The sequence below is a fragment of the Lathyrus oleraceus genome, chromosome 4, assembly GCF_024323335.1.
Source record: "Lathyrus oleraceus cultivar Zhongwan6 chromosome 4, CAAS_Psat_ZW6_1.0, whole genome shotgun sequence".
Classification (NCBI taxonomy): Eukaryota; Viridiplantae; Streptophyta; class Magnoliopsida; order Fabales; family Fabaceae; genus Lathyrus; species Lathyrus oleraceus.
The window spans coordinates 271,612,522-271,632,175 of record NC_066582.1 but is presented as its reverse complement, the minus strand read 5'-3'; positions in this window follow the sequence as shown (position 1 = coordinate 271,632,175).

Sequence of the window (19,654 nt, the reverse complement as noted above, 5' to 3'; positions counted from 1 at the left end):
ACAGAGACAGATTCAGAAGATGAGAATGCTGATCCTTTCAACCCTGAGGATGACGATGAAGATTACGAGAATGAACAGTACTCTCCAAAAGATGGCAAGTACAAGTTGCTGGAAGAACGCATGCTAGCTATGGAAGGTCAGAAGGCGCCCGGTCTGGATTTTGAAAGTTTGGGTCTAGTCTCCGATGTGATCATTCCTCGCAAATTCAAGGTCCCCGCTTTCACTCAGTATGATGGGGCATCTTGTCCTCAGATGCATCTGAGAGCTTACGTGAGAAAGATTCAGCCGTATACCACCAATAAGAAGCTCTGGATCCATTTCTTCCAAGAGAGTCTGTCTGGCACACAATTGGAGTGGTATTATCAGCTCGAGAGCTCTGACATCCACACGTGGACTGATTTAGCAACTGCTTTCTATAAACAGTACCAGTATAATTCTGAACTAGCGCCTACTCGGCTACAGTTGCAGAATATGACTATGGGATCTAAAGAAAGTTTCAAAGAATATGCTCAAAAGTGGAGAGATTTGGCTGGCAGAGTCAAACCCCCTATGACTGATCGAGAATTAGTGGACATGTTCATGAGCACACTGACTGGCCCATTCTACAGCCATCTATTGAGGAGTTCCTCATTGGGTTTCACTGAACTTATATTAACAGGTGAACATGTTGAAAGTGGCATTCGAAGTGGGAAGATACAGGCGACTATCTTTGATCCTCCGGAGACTCCTAATGGCATCACTGCCCCTCTGCCTAATCATGACGAGACTGTCAATGCTGTGGAAGATACTGATAGCGATTATGACTTGGATAGCTGGATTTTCCCAACAATTGGTGACGGACCCAATAATTGGAAGGCTGAAGACACTATCCCGATTTCCTTTAGTCAGGAGTAATTGTTATTGCTATTTTTATGTTTCAAAGCATTGTGTCTATACCCGGGGCATAATAGCTAATTTTTCAAGGGTTTTGTCATTTCATAAGCATATTCATATTCAATAAATCAATGGACTTTTTGCATTCAAATATTGCGCTCTTTATCTTTCCTGTCATTTTTTTCAAAACAAGCTATGTTTTCTTGCACACACGCACGTAACAGTTTTCCGATCCATATTCACTCTGGATCCTGTTGATAATAGTTCTGCTACTGTTCATTATGACTTTGAAAATCGGATCTACCAAGCCGAGGATGGAAGCGAGGAAGATTGTGAAGTCCCTGGTGAACTTGTCAGACTGTTACTACAAGAAGAAAAGACCATACAGCCGCAGGAGGAATCAATTGAAATTGCAATGGGTACTGAAATAGACAAGAAAGAAGTCAGAGGTTTCTTGGGGCACTCGAATTACATTGCCCGATTCATCCCACATTTGACTGCTACCTGCAAACCCATCTTCAAATTACCAAAAAAGAAAAATCAAGAGATGGTATGGAATGATGAATGACAAAATCAAGAAATATCTCCAAGAACCTCCAATTCTAATGCTACCAGTTGAAGGAAGACCTCTAATCATGTATTTGACCGTGTTAGAAAATTCAATAGGGTGTGCTGGGGCAACATGACGAGTCTGGTCGAAAAGAGCATGCCATACACTGCCTTAGCAAAAGGTACCGACTGTGAAACAAGATACTCACAGCTCGAGAAAGCTTACTGTGCTTTGGCTTAGGCTACTCGCCGACTAAGACAGTATATGTTGAATCATACCACTTTATTGATTTCTAAGATGGATTCTATCAAATATCTACTTGAGAAACCTGCTGTCTCCTGAGAGAGTTATCACTGATAATGGTGCTAAACTGAACTCTGCATGCAGTTCAAAATTAAACACCATAACTCCTCTCCGTACCGGCCAAAGATGAATGGCGCCGTAGAGGCTGCTAATAAGAACATCAAGAAGATCATACAAAAGATGACAGTAACATACAAAGACTGGCATGAGATGTTACCATTTGCTCTCCATGGTTATCGCACTTCAGTACGCACTTCGACAGGGGCAACTCCTTTCTCTTTAGTCTACGGAGCGGAAGCTGTTTTACCAGTGGAAGTCCAGATTCCTTCTATAAGAATCATGAAAGAGGCGGGCTTAGACGAGGATGAATGGATTCAGACTCGGCTCGACCAAATAAACTTGATTGATGAGAAGAGACTTGCGGCTGTTTGTCACGGGCAGATATACCAGAAGCGCATGACCCAAGCATTTAACAAAAGAGTCAAGAGACAGGTGTATCAAGTTGGTGACTTAGTAATCAAGCGTATCATTCTACCACAAGGGGATCCCCGAGGCAAGTGGACTCCCACATACGAAGGGCCATTTGTGGTTAAGAAGGTATTCTCCGGTGGAGCCATGATACTTGCTACAATGGATGGCGAGGACTTCCCGCATCCTGTGAACGCGGACATAGTTAAAAAATACTACGCATAAAAGAGACCCGCTAGGTCGACGTACCTAGGCAAAAGTAAGGGCATCCCGGCGAACCAAAAGGGTTCGGGCAAAAGTTAGGGATAAATATATAAAGACGTATACCCGGCAAGTCGAAAACCTGAAAAGGCGGCTTGGGCAAAAAGGGGTATCCCGGTGGACAGAAAACCTGAAAAGGCGGTCCAGGCAAAAATTAGGGATTAAAGCGTATGACTATGTCCCGTTCTCTGCCACCTTCACCCAAGTTCAAGGGGCTGAACAAGCCAATCACCTCTATCCGACAGCAGGAGATGAGATGCTTGAAGACATAATGACAGTAATGGAGTCAAAATCAATAGGGCTTATTCTGCATAGCTTTCTTTTTGTTGTCTTGACAACTTCCTCTTACTAGGATTTCTGTCTCCTTGTACACAAATTGCCTGTTTATAGGCCCTCTTTCAACATCAATACAATTTCAGTTCCAAAAAGATGCTTTGTTTTTACCTTTTCTGTTTTGTTTGCGTAAACGTCCATTAATTTAACTTGAATTGACTTATGCACTTGAATATGACCCATGTTTACAAAAATGCATGCCTAAAATAGCAATAGCAATTACTACACGACTTCAGGATCGAGGAGAAGGTCTAACCACGCTTTCCAAGGAGGCTGTTACTAATTCGATTCCCCGGCAACGCCAATTATTCCCCAGAAGAGGTCGGCATCGCCCTACCGAAAGGTCATCCCTTCTATCCCCAGCCAGGCCCCGTTGGACAGAACCCGAATCCCCAGCTAAGGAAGGGCCATCAATACCAATGTCTCCGACCAGCAGACTGGGATCTATCTCCCCAGTAGTGTCCCCTGGAAGAATGTTTCAGACGCCTAATGCATTCATTACATCATTTCACATCACATACCTACATACAATTTTCATTCCGCATCATATACATTACATCATTTCATAATATATACATGCATACACGTGCATACCAGGTTCGCAAGCATAAAACATCTCATGCATCATGACATTGCATGAAACTAACGTTATTTTTCAGGTTAATTATCCTCTTGATACAGTCAAAATAAAGGTCCATTCGGACGGACATCTGTATCAGTTACATTCAAGATTCAACTACACCTTTCAAATATACTCCATGTCAACATTCATTCTGACATTCTCCCAATGGTGGCATCTCTAAGCCCACCCCAGGTATTCGCTGCAAATACAACAAGCAGTATCAGATACAGCCTAACGTATGGTTCATTCTGATTCAGCCCAACATATGACTCTTTCAACTCAGATACGGTCTAACGTACGATCCATTCTGACTCTCAACCACTCCAATACGGTCTAACGTACGACCCATTTGGACCTCCAACTCAGATACGGACTAACGTACGATCCATTCTGACTCTCAACAACTCCAATACGGTCTAACGTACGACCCATTTGGATATTCAAATCCTCAGATGCTGCCTAGCGTACGGTATATTCCGGGGTGTAGTCTAGCGTACGACTACTTTCTTCTTCAGATACAGCCTAACGTACGACTCATTCTGCAACTCCAATACGGTCTAACGTACGACCCATTTGGACCTCCAGCTCAGATACGATCTAGCGTACGATCCCTTCTGATCTTCAACAACTCAAGTATGGTTTACTGGACGACCAAGTTAAACCTTCACTTTCTCAGGTGCTACCTTCAGACAGGTACATTCCTGAATGGTAGTCTAGTATACGGCTACTCCCTTTCTCAGGTGCTACCTTCGGACAGGTACATTCCTGAATGGTAGTCTAGTATACGGCTACTCCCTTTCTCAGGTGCTACCTTCGGACAGGTACATTCCTGAATGGTAGTCTAGTATACGGCTACTCCCTTTCTCAGGTGCTACCTTCGGACAGGTACATTCCTGAATGGTAGTCTAGTATACGGCTACTCCCTTTCTCAGGTGCTACCTTCGGACAGGTACATTCCTGAATGGTAGTCTAGTATACGGCTACTCCCTTTCTCAGGTGCTACCTTCGGACAGGTACATTCCTGAATGGTAGTCTAGTATACGGCTACTCCCTTTCTCAGGTGCTACCTTCGGACAGGTACATTCCTGAATGATAGTCTAGTATACGGCTACTCCCTTTCTCAGGTGCTACCTTCGGACAGGTACATTCCTGAATGGTAGTCTAGTATACGGCTACTCCCTTTCTCAGGTGCTACCTTCGGACAGGTACATTCCTGAATGGTAGTCTAGTATACGGCTACTCCCTTGCTCAGGTGCTACCTTCGGACAGGTACATTCCTGAATGGTAGTCTAGTATACGGCTACTCCCTTTCTCAGGTGCTACCTTCGGACAGGTACATTCCTGAATGGTAGTCTAGTATACGACTACTCCCTTTTCAGCAGATTCAGCCTAACGGACGGCCCATTCGGCAACTCAGAGACGATCTAGCATACGATCCATTCTGATCTTTCATCCCCATCAAAGTCATCCGCCTAACGAACAGCTCACCCTGGTATTCAGACACGGTCTAACGTATGATCCATTCTGATCCCTTATCCCCCAGCAGTATAGCATACTCTGACTCCCCAGCGAAGTCAACAGCATAATGGAGGATTCACTACACGGTCTAGCGTATGACCCGGTATGACATCCATGTCTTCAGACATCGTCTAACGTACGACACCATCTGGAAATCTCCTCAGCAAGTTTCTTGGATGGCATCTCTAAGCCCATCTCCGTCAAGACTGATGGACAAGCGCAAATTTTCGGGGCATTCTAGTGTTCAATAATCTTTCACCTCCAGACCACGAACGGCACATGCCATTCTACTCTCCCGGTTCGAGAATATTGAACAGGGGCAGCTGTCATACCCCAAAATTTGCCCGTTGGCATTACCAAGCATTTTCCAAGACCCTCTGGCTTGTTCTGCAAGGCACTGATATCAAATGGACAAAAGCCCACTCACAACAGGCCCAATCCACAGGCGGCCCAAAACAGCTGGCTCGCTAGGCGAGTAGCTCCTTCGCCTAGCGAATATCTCAGCATGCCACTCGCCCAGCGAAGCGTTGGATCCAGGAGAAAGCCCAGACCTAGTTTGCTCGCTAGGCGAGCAATTCCTTCGCCTAGCGAGGCTTGCGAAAGTTTGAAGTTCTGGACCTCATTTTAAGCCCATTAGGTCACCATTACCACTACTATAAATACATGTCCCTCTGCCACGAAAAAGAATACACGGAGACGGACTCACTCACCCGGAGACACTCACACAGAGATCCCGAGAAAACCCTAGCACCGAAACCCTGCTGGTCCAAAGAGTTCAGAAGGCGGAAACCCTGAAGGCCGCTTACCCGCTCCGAAGATACCGTCGCCCAACTCAATCCGGCTCGCCAATTCAAGGTTGCAACTCGATTTGCAAACAGGTTTGCCTCACTATTATCGCTTTAGTTTCTTAATTGGCATATGATTATCACTTTGTGTCCTTATTTTGCATGTGGTACCACTTTAGTGTCTTAATTTGCATGTGATATCGTTTTGTACTCTCACTTGGCATATGGTATCACTTCATGTTCTTAGTTCGTGGAGGATATTATAATTGAATTCATAAATATTTTGGAGTTTTGCATGAGAATTTAAATGTGCTTGAATATTGTGAAACTGAACCATATAATTATGTGTTGGATGCCATAAGCCATGCTGCAGGTTGAGGTCCTAATGTTCTCAAATTTCAAACCCGTGGCCGCTCGCTAGCTCCTCGCTAAGCGAGCCCGCAACGAGCCTTCGCTGAGCCTTCGCTAGGCGAAGCAGAGGCGACCAGGCCAGGGGCTGCTTTACCCTTTTGCTGCCCATTTCATGTTCACCTGATGATAATCCTGCATTATTTGGCTTAAATTCCTGGTTGTTATATTTATCTTATGGTGCAATTTCCAATTATATTTTATCTCGATGCTTTAATCCGTGTGTTCATGGTGTAAAGGCTAGCATACTTCCGAAGAAATAGCCGGCTAGGTACTCCGCTTTATGCATGGGAAGCTTTCATGGAGATGGATTCTAAATTGTTTCACTTTAATGTGAAGATTCATATTGATTGCCCAATTAATTTTAATGTAGTGATCCTTAATGTGTTGATTTTAATGTATCGATTTAATGCGGTATCACCATAATTACCTAATGAACGTAAAACATGGACTTTAAATAAATGATATCGGACCTCTCTTTATTACCCCACGATTACAATATTACGGTCATGCCCCGCGAATGTGGGATATCCTTAGCAAAGACCCTTCGGTTAAATCATCATAGTCCCTCGGATGTTGCCTTCGGAAATACGACTTTGTCCCTCGATGACCCTTCGGTGTAGCCTACGGTTAAATGATGATAGTCCCTTCGAATGCTAAGGTATCCTCACCACTGTTGCCTTCAATGACCAATCGATGACCCTACGATGACCCTTCTACATCCCCAGGATAAAACTACTTACTTCTCAATAGTAAGGACAGTTTTACCCTCATAAGGATGGGAAATGCCCGGAAAGACCTCGGACAGGTATAACCTTAATTGCTCATTCATAACAAAAAATGCTTTTCACACCTCACACCTTTCGAACATCCTTTTTAGAAAATCACCACTTAGCATACATCCGTACTAGGATCATTGCCGAGTTATATTTTTCTAAACTACTTTCAAAAAACTATACGAGATAACCACTTTGTATACATTCATGCAAGAATCATTACAAAGTAAAATTCTCGTTTTCAAAACCTTTTTATACACTTTTCAACCACCTTTTTCAAACTAAAAAAAACATAAATGATTGAGCAATTAAGAGCCCATGGATAACCATGGATACAAAGGGTGCTTACCCCTTCCCTTTGTATAAAGTACCTCCCGAACCTAAGAATCTAAATTAAGGTCTTTCCTGTTCTTTTCCGCCTTTCCTTATGGGATAAAAGAAAAGTCGGTGGCGACTCTTGCTAACCGCGACATTGCGATTACAAATCCGATAAGGTCCAGTTCACCGTATGACACGATGTAATCAGGCAATACACCCCTTGATTGCTTTCTGAGAGTATCACAAATCAGTCATCCTTCTTTTGCACTCTCACAACCCGTCCGGTCAATGCTGGCTTCTCAAACACATACTTGATCAGATCCATCTTGGACATCCATAAAGTGGCATGAACCAGCATATATTGTCTCAGTCGGCGAGCAGCCTATGCCAAAGTACATCAAGTTTTCTCGAACAGTGAATGTATTGTTTCACAGTCGGTAAACTTTTTGCTTAGGTAAATTGCATGCTCTTTTTGACAAGATTTGTCATGCTGACCCACTACACCTCGTAGACCCCTCGAAGGCCGTCAAGTACAGATTAACAATTGCTCCTTCCACGGGAGGTATCAGAATCAGAGTCGCCAGCTGTCGCATTACGCGAAAAACCGGCGGGAAAACAAGAACAACAGAGTCGCCACCGTGCGTTATTTATCCCAAAAGAGGGAAAGGAAACGCTCAGAGTAAACCTGGGAAAAGACATGGTCTCGCGACCAAAGAGAATGGGATCGGGAGTCGGTTATGCGAAGGGAAGGTATTAGCACCCCTACGCATCCGTCGTACTCGACGGGATCCACGCACAATAGGAAGGAAAATGGTTGCTAACACTGCTCAAACACACACACACTGGCTGAAAGAGACACAAGAAAATAGACAAGAATGACTCGGCAGGATGTCGCATCCTGGGCCTACTTAGTCTATCAGGCATAGACATCAGAGTCGAAGTAGTTCGGACTGGGGAAACGACACATGCTCGCTAGGATATCGCATCCTATGCATACGTATCTCCTTGGACGAAGGAGAATCAGAGCATTCGTAGCTCGGCTGACATGCACACAAACAAAAACAGGCAAAGGCAAACGTGGAGCCTGAATGCCAATCACTGGACTTACATCAGCATCCGAACCAAAACACGCACAGGAAACCAACTGCCAATCGCTGGACTTATGTCGGACTCCAACCAGAAAACACACACAAGGGTGGTTAAGACACAAAGGGTTGAAAAAGAAAAAGGGCGCCCGGAGAGATCAGCTCAATCTCCTGCCTACATACTTCATCTGGTATGAAGATCAGGGCGATGTAGTTCCCCTACGCAGGGAAAAAGGACTAGCCTAACCAGATAACAGAGGGAGACACAACACTAGGGAGACTACGACTCGAGCCTAGATGTTGTCATGCAAAGTCGACCCTAAGTTAAGGTTTCTAGCTAACTTGCACAGGAAGCAAGCCTATCCTAAACATGACTTGCACAGGAAGCAAGCCACACCTAACCTAACTTGCACAGGAAGCAAGGGTCTCGATTGCAACTAGGGCAAGAGAAAGGGGAGGTCTCAATCGCAACGAGGGCGAGAGAAAAGAATTAGGGTTAGTTGTTATTCAAACTCGACAAGACATCGCATCTCGTGCCTACGTATCTCATCTGGACATGAGAATCAGAGTTGCCGTAGTTCGGCTAAACTATTCCCGTTGGTTTGTGTTTTTTAAGCGGACAACGTCACTGCGCAATCTACCTGATGCTCGACCTTTGGAGACTTGCTCACCTGTAGTAGAAGGAGTTAACGTATCCTTAAGAGGGGATAATGTTTGTTTGTGTTTTAGGAAAGCTCAAGCAAGAAAGGAAGTCCTATACGAAGGAACCGTGCTACCTTAATTGACATGCAAACGAGACTACGCGGAGTCTAGCAAACCTAGGGGATACAATCACACCACACAAGCACATACAGCATGAAATAAACACACCAACAAGGGGCTCAAACATCAAGGCTAGGTTTTAGTCGAGGGGTCATATCAACCTCAACAAACAAACCACTGGAACTGGGTAGTGTTAGCTCTTAACCTTGCCATTGAGGTGCTAAGGTGAAGCAGATAAGACTTCACAGCTCTTATCCCTGGCCTGGGAGAGCTTAAGACAAGAATGTGTGGGTTCAGAAGGTGGGAACCCTTCTACACATTTGATACTGACTCAACTGTACAATTGTACAAGATCTTGGGTTTGTATCTGCAATGCATCAACACAGTGGTGCGAGCAAAGCAGATGACACACAGAATAGCAGGGGATAGGTTGCATATCCCTTGGATTCTGCCAATTGCCTCTTCACTTAGGAGGTCTTTGAATATGTACAGGGACAAATTGTAAACAGTCACAAACATTGCCTCTTAAGGAGGACTTCAGACAGGTGCCTGGCCAAGTAACAGGCCAGGTCTTCCAGACTACATGAAGATGAGAAATTATACCTCAATGCAAATTGCTTATCAAGCAAAGCAAAGCAAAGTTCACAAGGAACTAAAAGCAACTAAAGTACCTGAAATCAGTCAAGCACAGTTAGTATACAAGTCAAAATTAAAGCAAAAGGAAACAGATATCAACCAGTCAACACAAACAAGCTAAATGTGCAATGCACAAAGCTCAAGGCATGTGAGCCAAGCAACCTACAAAACAAATGGATTAGTCATGATAAACAAGCAAACACAACCAATTTGTATTGGTCTCATTGGATAATTATTGGTTAACCTGAAAAAATGAGCTCAAATGTGAGTAACAGGACCACTAGGACAAGCCTAGGGTCAAAATGGGATGAAAAGATCAAAACAGCAAATGGCAAGTATCCAAAATCATGTTTAAACAATCAAGAAACAAACCCAATTGGTTTCACATTCATATCAATCATCATCATCATTTTATAAGCAAAAGAAGTCAAAGCATGGCATTTAGAAGCTCATAGAAGTCAACAGCAAGACTTGAATCAAAATCAATCTCAAACATTTCCAAAAATCACCAAATAAATCATGATCAAACATAACCCACAGCATGGTAAGCATGTCAAATTTCATCTCATTTGGACAAGTGGAAGGCAGTCAATGAAAATCAGAAAGGCAAGGCAATTTTGGACATGCTCAAAGAAGTCAACCAAACATGCATCAACTTGAAAAAATCATAAATCAGGGATGGCATATGATAAATGAATGGGACTAAAACCATGGCAAAGATTAAGATGTCTAGTAATCACATACCAAATTTCATGTCCATCTAATAAATTATGAGCATTTCACAAAACAAATGGGCACATGTGTCACAAAAAGTCAACATAAGACCAAACAGGGGACAAAAATCTCAATCAATTGGAAAATGCCATAAACAAATCCACAAAAAATCATATGTAAACTAGACATATACAAGCTCAATCATGCAAAATTTCAATCCATTTTGAGGTCAATAGGCATGGCTATGAAAATCAACAAGTTGCACATCAATGGTGTGACACAAATTGTCACACCCTACTTCAAAAAATCATAACTCACAAACCATACATGATAAATTCATAAACTCTAAACCAAAATCACCATGGATATGTCTAGTTTGTGCACAAAAATTTTCAAGGCCATAGGATAATGCATCACTATTTCACAAATGATTTGGTAAAAGGTACAAAAAATGGATACATGTCACGATCCCTAATGCCAATTAAAAACCAAACATCCAAAAATTCTGGAAAAAATATGATTAAAAAACTAGAGATTGTGATGAACATTTGGCAAAAAATCTCATTAATTTTGGGTCACAAATGATGGACTTATGATTTTTCAAAGTTTGAGCATCAAATGAAATTAAAATTGAAAAAAACAACATTAATTTAATGGTCACATGCCACGGCAGTGGCAAACTTGTAATTGTTGGAGTCACTAAACCAAACGCAGCGTACAGGGCCATGAAACGGAATGTCCTGATTGGTCCAGGCAATGAAACAGTGCCATGCCATGCAAAACAGAGTGAAACGCGTTTGAATGAAAAATCTGGGCAAATGATGAACTAGGGTTTGGCAGCTACAGTACATCATCATCTTCCTTAATCAATCGAAAAAATTGTTTTCCCAGAAAATGAAATCAAATGCACCAATCAACTCAGAAAGCAACACACAACACGAATCCAGCAATCATTTTTATTAAATCACACTAAGCATCATGAATCGAGCAAAATACATTTCATCATTAAACTTGTTCAAGAACAATTTTCCCAGAAATGAGTAATGAGCATATCATTAGAATCAGCAAACATCACACATTCATAATCCAACATCAGTTTCAACGAAATCAACTCAAACAACATAAATCGAACAAGAACTTAATCCAACATCAGACTTTAAAACAGCATAACTATCCAAATACGCAACCATTTCATGTGATTCGAAGCTCATAATACTCATGGCAAGGAGATCTTTAAGAAGCATATCATGGTTTTGAGAAAGGAGAGAATCGAGTTCTTACCAAAAGTGAAGTGCAGCTGTGATTCTGATGTTGTTTGGCTTCAAATACTCAAAACAGTTGCTCTTTAAGTTCCCAAATGATGAATGGTTGAAGAACTTTGGCTCAAGCTTGCTCTATTCAGACTTGACTCAAAACTGCCATGGGAGGGGGTCGAAGAAAACAGAGCTGGGTTTTGTGCTTACAGTTGAGGTATCCTCCTTGTAAATGCTTCCAAAGGATTGATATATCATAAAACCAACCAAACCAGCTCGGGTTCCCTTTTATTTTTTCAGTAAAAGTTCAAAATGAGGAAGAATGAGAAAATGAGAGAAAGAGTTTTTCTGCTTGTCAAATGTGGCTGCTAGGGTTTTTGGTTGACAGAAAATAGGATATATATTGGCTGTTTAAGGTTGCATTAGTAAGTGTTAATCTCCATTAGCTTAAATGAATCAATTTTATCAATTGCTAAAATTCCACCAAGTTGGCATGGGGTGTGTGTGCTGCACGAATTGGGCTTTCAAACATGACCAAAATGCATTTTCTGAATGTTTCCAATTGGCCAAATGGTTTAAAAATGATTGCTTGGAAAAGTCAGATTTCAACCTCACTTGAAATTAATTCAAGCAAGTTCAAAAAGGCCATTTTGAATGGTGATGTTTTGATGAATGAGGGTGACATTTTTGGAAAGAGGGGATCAAATGTGACTTGTAGGAAAAAAACCCCACCCAATTTGGCCAAATGGTCTGAGAGATATGGCCTTTTGAAGTTCAAAAATTTTTGAGATTGAATTGATCATAACTTACCAACCATACATGGGAATTGAGAGTTCTTGGACTTTTTGGAAATGGGAGAACAAGATCTTCAACTTTCATGTTGGGCAAAAATTCATTTGAAGCTTGTATCATGATGTAAGTTTGGGATCAAGAAGTTTCCATTTTTGGCAGTTAAAATTACAGGTCCGGTTTCTATTTTTGGAAATTTCTGATTTGGCTTCAAATTCTTCAATGATGATGTTTTCCATGATATATGAGGCCTATTTGGACATGAATAAGCTCTCTCAAACCAAATCCATCCATCAAAACCATAAAATCAGATCCAGTTGACCAAAGTTGACTTTTTAGGGTTTCTGGCAAACTGTGCATTGACTGATGGCTTCTGAGCATCCAATCCTTGACCAAAACACTTCAAATGGATCCCCAAGTCATGTGAACATGTTGGACCAACCCTAGGGCCTTGGCTCCTTGGAAATTGTACTTGCTTGCTTGACTGACTGATCTCCTGACCAGTTTGACCTAATTCTTTGGCTTGCACTTGAGGCAAAGGGACAATGCAATGCTATGCAGTGGACCATGTTATGTTATGACCTAATATGAGAATGTATGTACAATGATAGGTGCAAATTTGAGGTGCTACAGCTGCCCCTATTCAATCAGCTGGGAACCCGAACGGATGATAGCAATGGCTGTCAGACTTTCAGGGTAAACAGGGATTGAATACCAAGAACCGTAGAATTTGCACAATACAGGGATCCACCAATGGAAACGTCCACTGGGGTCTGATACTTATTACTGGGTATATTTTTTTTTTCAAAGGATACGGCCACATCCAGACATCACAACGATGATGAATGGGAATAAAAATCACAACTGGATGCCGACGGACAACTAGGAAAAACTCAACGTTTACCAAGACCAACGGAGAGGTAACCAGACATTAATGAATGACTGGAAGAGATACAACCATACGTCAACGGACGAAATGGGAAAAACTCAACGTTTACCAAGACCAACGGAGAGGTAACCAGACATTAATGAATGAATGGAAAGAGATATACAACCATACGTCAGCGGACGTAATGGGAAAAACTCAACGTTTACCAAAACCAACGGAGAGGTAACCAATCATCATCGGATGAATGGAAAGAGATATACAACCATACGTCAGCGGACGTAATGGGAAAAACTCAACGTTTACCAAGACCAACGGAGAGGTAAATCCACGTGGGGACAGGTACAACTAGACGTCATAGGACGAATAGGAAAAACTCGACGTTTATCGACACCAACGGAGAGGAGAAAACTCAGCCAGACGTCATAGGACGAAAGGGAGACTCAACGTTTATCGACACCAACGGAGAAGGAGAAAACTCAACCAGACGTCATAGGACGAAAGGGAGACTCAACGTTTATCGACACCAACGGAGAAGGAGAAAACTCAGCCAGACGTCATAGGACGAAAGGGAGACTCAACGTTTATCGACACCAACGGAGAAGGAGAAAACTCAACCAGACGTCATAGGACGAAAGGGAGACTCAATGTTTATCGACACCAACGGAGAAGGAGAATTAACTGGGGACGACCCTGCGGGGAAAGATATCAACTATACGCCAACGGACGCATAGGAAAAACTCGACGTTTATCGACACCAACGGAGAGGAGTAATACTTCACTAGGGAAGAAGGACACAACCAAATCATCAACGGATGATCGGGAAAAACTCGACGTTTATCGAAACCAACGGAGAGGTAACTCTGCATGGAGAGGGGTACAACTAGACATCATCGGATGACTAGGAAAAACTCGACGTTTATCAACACCAACGGAGAGGAGGAAACTCTACTGGGGAGAGTGAACACAACCAAATCATCAACGGATGACCGGGAAAAACTCGACGTTTATCGACACCAACGGAGAGGAGGAATCTTCACTAGGGAAGGGAGGGCAACGTTATGAACATCGAAAGAGGATGTTTACCGACATCAAAAGAAGACCAGACACTTACGCATGACTGGAAATCACCGACAGATGGTGTTTACCGACACCAAAGAAGACCAGACACTTACGCATGACTGGAAATCACCGAAAGATGGTGTTTACCGACACCAAAAAAGACCAGACACTTACGCATGACTGGAAATCACCGAAGGATGGTGTTTACCGACACCAAAGAAGACCAGACACTTACGCATGACTGGAAATCACCGAAAGATGGTGTTTACCGACACCAAAAAAGACCAGACACTTACGCATGACTGGAAATCACCGAAGGATGGTGTTTACCGACACCAAAGAAGACCAGACACTTACGCATGACTGGAAATCACCGAAGGATGGTGTTTAACGACACCAAAGAAGACCAGACACTTACGCATGACTGGAAATCACCGAAGGATGGTGTTTACCGACACCAAAGAAGACCAGACACTTACGCATGACTGGAAATCACCGAAGGATGGTGTTTACCGACACCAAAGAAACAACACACGCGGGTGCTGACGGGATACTGACATCCACAAGATGACAGGGCAAGGCTACACACTTGCAGGGGATTTCACTGGGGAGAAGCAGGCTTTCCTTTCACCAACGGATGAGGAAATAAACCTCTGTGGGGATTATCAACACCAAATGTTGACTGGAGCAACTGTAGCAAAATGTGTTGTACAGGTTGAACAAAAATCCATCGCTGCAGGGGATACGGTCTGATGGGGTTTCGAACACATGAATGCATATGTTTGAATTTTTCTATGGCGTAATGCTCCATATAGAATGGAAATGCTACGCGATTTGAGGATGCGATGATCACTACATGCAAAAATGCAAAATGATGAGAACTCCGCCGAGGAATACACCGGACGACTGTGCTGAGAAACCTTCAATACAACTCCGCTGGGGGAAGAACAAGGCAACTGTCGAGGAACCAATCAATACAACTCCGCTAGGGGAGGACAAGGCAACTCGCTGGGGAGTAATAAAGCAGCTTGCTACTGACAAAAGTAAAATTGCTGGGGATATCCCAATCAATCCACAGGTAGGATAAACTCCGCTTGGGGAAATAACTGCTCCGCTGGGGAAGATAAACCAGGCAACTCTTTGGGGATAAGGCTCATACCAACCTCAGGTATGATAAACTCTGCTTCGGGGAATATCTGCTCCGCTGGAGGCGACCCATGCAATCCACAGGTAGGATCAACTCAGCTGGGGATGCAGATGTCGGTCTGCTACGGAAACTCGTCCAATCCATTGGTATGATAAACTCTGCTGGAGAAATAACTGCTCCGCTGGGGAAGACTCGACCAATCCATAGCTAGGAGAATAGTTTTGTTCTGGGAAATAACTGCTGGGGAATACTCACAAGTGACGACCTGCTAAACGAAATAACAGATGCCCCAGGGGATACGTGGACAAGATACGCTCAAGTGTCCTCAACATTCCAAATGATTTTCAAATGTTTTAGTCTTTCTGCACGTTATTGTTTAGCCTTCATGTTTTTATATGCAATGTTTATAAAAAATTCGGACGTTTTTGCAAACAAAACAGTAAAAGTAAAAAAAACAAGGGAGCAATTTATCTGAATAACGACTTTTATTGATTGGAAGTGTGCCTGAAAAGGCAAATACATTGGGAAGCAATTCCTAGGAAGAGGTAATTGCGCACAAAAGGAAAATAAACTATCCTAATGGCAATGTGAACACGGCATCCACTGTTTCCCAACTCTGTTATAACTCATAGATCATCAGTTTTTTTTCCAACTCCTTGCTTTCTGAGAAGACTGACTGGACCGATCACATCTTTCGAGATGACAGCTGACGAAGCATGATGGAGTACAGATAACTCAGACTGTAGTCTTCGCTTTAATCCCTCTTTTGGCTGGATCGCCCTTTCGGGTTTTCAATCCACCGGGATACCCATTTTTGCCTAAGCCGCCCTTGCGGGTTTTCGACTTACCGGGTGTACATACTTTTCATTTTATCCCTAATTTTTGCCCGAACCTTTTCTTTCTGTTTTTTGGTTCGCCGGGATGCCCATTTTTGCCTGGACTCTTTTATTCTTTTCGTCCAGCGGGTCAATTTATGCGAAGTATTTTTTGACTACGTCTGAATTAACAGGGGAAGGAAAATCTTCACCATCCATTGTTGTAAGCATCAAGGCTCCACCGGAGAAGACCTTCTTCACAACATATGGACCTTCGTAATTAGGAGTCCACTTGCCCCTGTTATCTGTACCGGGAGGAAGGATTCTCTTCAAAACTAGATCGCCAGTTTGAAATGTCCGAGGACGCACTTTCTGATCAAAGGCTCGCTTCATCCTTCTCTGATATAACTGCCCATGGCACACAGCTGCTAACCGTCTTTCTTCGATAAGGCTTAACTCATTAAACCTTGTACGAACCCACTCGGCTTCGTCCAGCTTGACGTCCAATAATACCCTCAGAGAAGGGATCTCCACTTCAACTGGTAGGACTGCTTCCATACTATACACAAGGGAGTAAGGGGTTGCCCCGGTCGACGTACGCACTGAGGTACGGTACCCATGCAAAGCGAAAGGCAGCATCTCGTGCCAATCCTTGTACGTAACGACCATCTTCTGCACAATTTTCTTGATATTCTTGTTTGCTGCCTCTACAACACCGTTCATCTTCGGTCTGTAAGGAGAAGAATTGTGATGTTCAATCTTGAAATCTCTGCAAAGCTCTTTCATCATTTTGTTGTTGAGATTTGAACCATTGTCAGTGATGATTCTCTCGGGAACTCCGTAACGACAGATGATTTCTTTCTTGATGAACCGGGCAACCACTTGTTTGGTGACACTAGCAAAAGAAGCTGCTTCTACCCATTTGGTGAAGTAATCAATCGCAACCAAGATGAAGCGATGTCCATTCGAAGCAGTAGGCTCAATCTTCCCAATCATGTCAATGCCCCACATGGCAAACGGCCAAGGCGAGTTCATGACATTCAACGGGCTTGGTGGTACATGCACCTTATCAGCGTAGATTTGACACTTATGGCATTTCCGAGCATATTTGAAGCAATCGGATTCCATAGTCATCCAGTAATATCCGGCTCTCAGCAATTTCTTCGACATTGGATGACCACCAGCATGGGTACCAAACGAACCCTCATGCACTTCTTGTATCAACATGTCTGCTTCGTGTCTATCCACGCATCTGAGCAAGACCATGTCAAAGTTCCTTTTATACAACACGTCATCCTGTTTCAAGTAAAAGCTTCCAGCTAGCCTTCTCAGGGTCTTCTTATCATTCTTTGACGCACCCTCAGGATACTCTTGAGTCTTGAGGAAGTTCTTAATGTCATAATACCACGGTTTTTCATCAATTGCCATAGACTCAGCTGCAAACACATACGCAGGCCTCTCGAGTCGATTCACCGCAATATGTGGCACGTGATTCCACCAATGAACCTTTATCATAGAGGATAAAGTAGCCAAAGCATCAGCCATTTGATTCTCATCCCGGGGAACATGATACAACTTCACCTTCTTGAAGAACGTCAGTATTCTTCTGGTGTAATCTCTATATGGAATCAAATGCGGCTGGTTCGTATTCCAATCTCCATTGACCTGATTGATCACTAGAGCTGAATCTCCAAATATGTCAAGTGTTTTGATCCTCAGATCAATGGCTTCTTCTATCCCCATGATACAAGCCTCGTACTCAGCTTCATTGTTGGTGACATCAAAAGTCAATCTGGCAGAGAAAGGTATATGAGCACCTTTGGGATTGATCAACACTGCACCAACACCGTTACCGTTCATATTCACAGCCCCATCAAACATCAGTGTCCATTTGTCATCAGGATCCGGTCCTTCCTCGACAAGCGGCTCTTCACAGTCTTTCATCTTCAGATACATGATGTCTTCATCAGGGAATTCAAACATCATAGGCTGATAGTCGTCGATCGGTTGCTCGGCAAGGTAGTCTGACAGAATACTATCTTTGATGGCCTTCTGTGACGTGTACTGAATGTCATATTCTGTTAAGATCATTTGCCAACGAGCAACACGTCCGGTGAGAGCCGGCTTCTCAAAGATGTACTTTACTGGATCCATCTTAGAAATCAACAGAGTAGTATGGTTCAACATATACTGCCTTAGTCGGCGAGCAGCCCAGGCCAAAGCACAGCAAGTTTTCTCGAGCAGTGAATATCTTGTTTCACAGTCGGTAAACTTTTTGCTAAGGTAGTATATGGCATGCTCTTTTCGACCAGACTCGTCATGCTGCCCCAATACACACCCCATCGAAGTCTCGGTAACTGATAGGTACATTATCAATGGCCTCCCTGGAACTGGAGGAATCAGGATTGGAGGGTTCTGTAAATATTCTTTGATCTTGTCAAAAGCTTTCTGACAGTCATCATTCCACTTGATCGCCTGATTCTTTCTGAGTAGTTTGAAAATTGGTTCACACGTGGCAGTTAGATGAGATATGAACCTTGCAATGTAGTTCAACCTCCCTAAAAACCCACGGACTTGCTTTTCCGTCTTCGGTTCAGGCATCTCTTGAATAGCTTTGACTTTTGCTGGATCAACCTCAATCCCTTTTTCACTGACAATGAAGCCTAACAGCTTCCCTGATCTCACCCCAAACGTACACTTGTTCGGGTTCAGCCTCAGTTTGAACTTGACCAGTCTATCAAACAACTTCTGCAAATTTACCAAATGCTCCTCTTCTGTCTGCGACTTCGCAATCATATCATCCACGTACACCTCAATTTCTTTGTGCATCATGTCATGAAAGAGAGTCGTCATTGCCCTATGATAGGTAGCACCGGCATTCTTCAGCCCAAATGGCATCACTTTGTAGCAGAACGTGCCCCAAGGTGTAATGAATGTCGTCTTTTCCATGTCCTCTGGCGCCATCTTAATCTGGTTATAGCCCGAGAAACCGTCCATGAAAGAGAATACCGAGGATTGAGCCGTATTATCCACCAATACATCAATGTGAGGTAATGGGAAATCATCTTTCGGACTCGCCCTGTTCAGATCCCGGTAATCGACACACATTCTGACTTTGCCATCCTTCTTTGGCACCGGAACAATGTTGGCAACCCACGGTGGATAACTGGTAACAGCCAGGAAACCTGCATCCCACTGCTTCTGAACCTCTTCCTTGATCTTGACAGCCATGTCGGGACTTGTTCTGCGAAGCTTCTGCTTGACCGACGGACACTCTTCTCTAAGAGGCA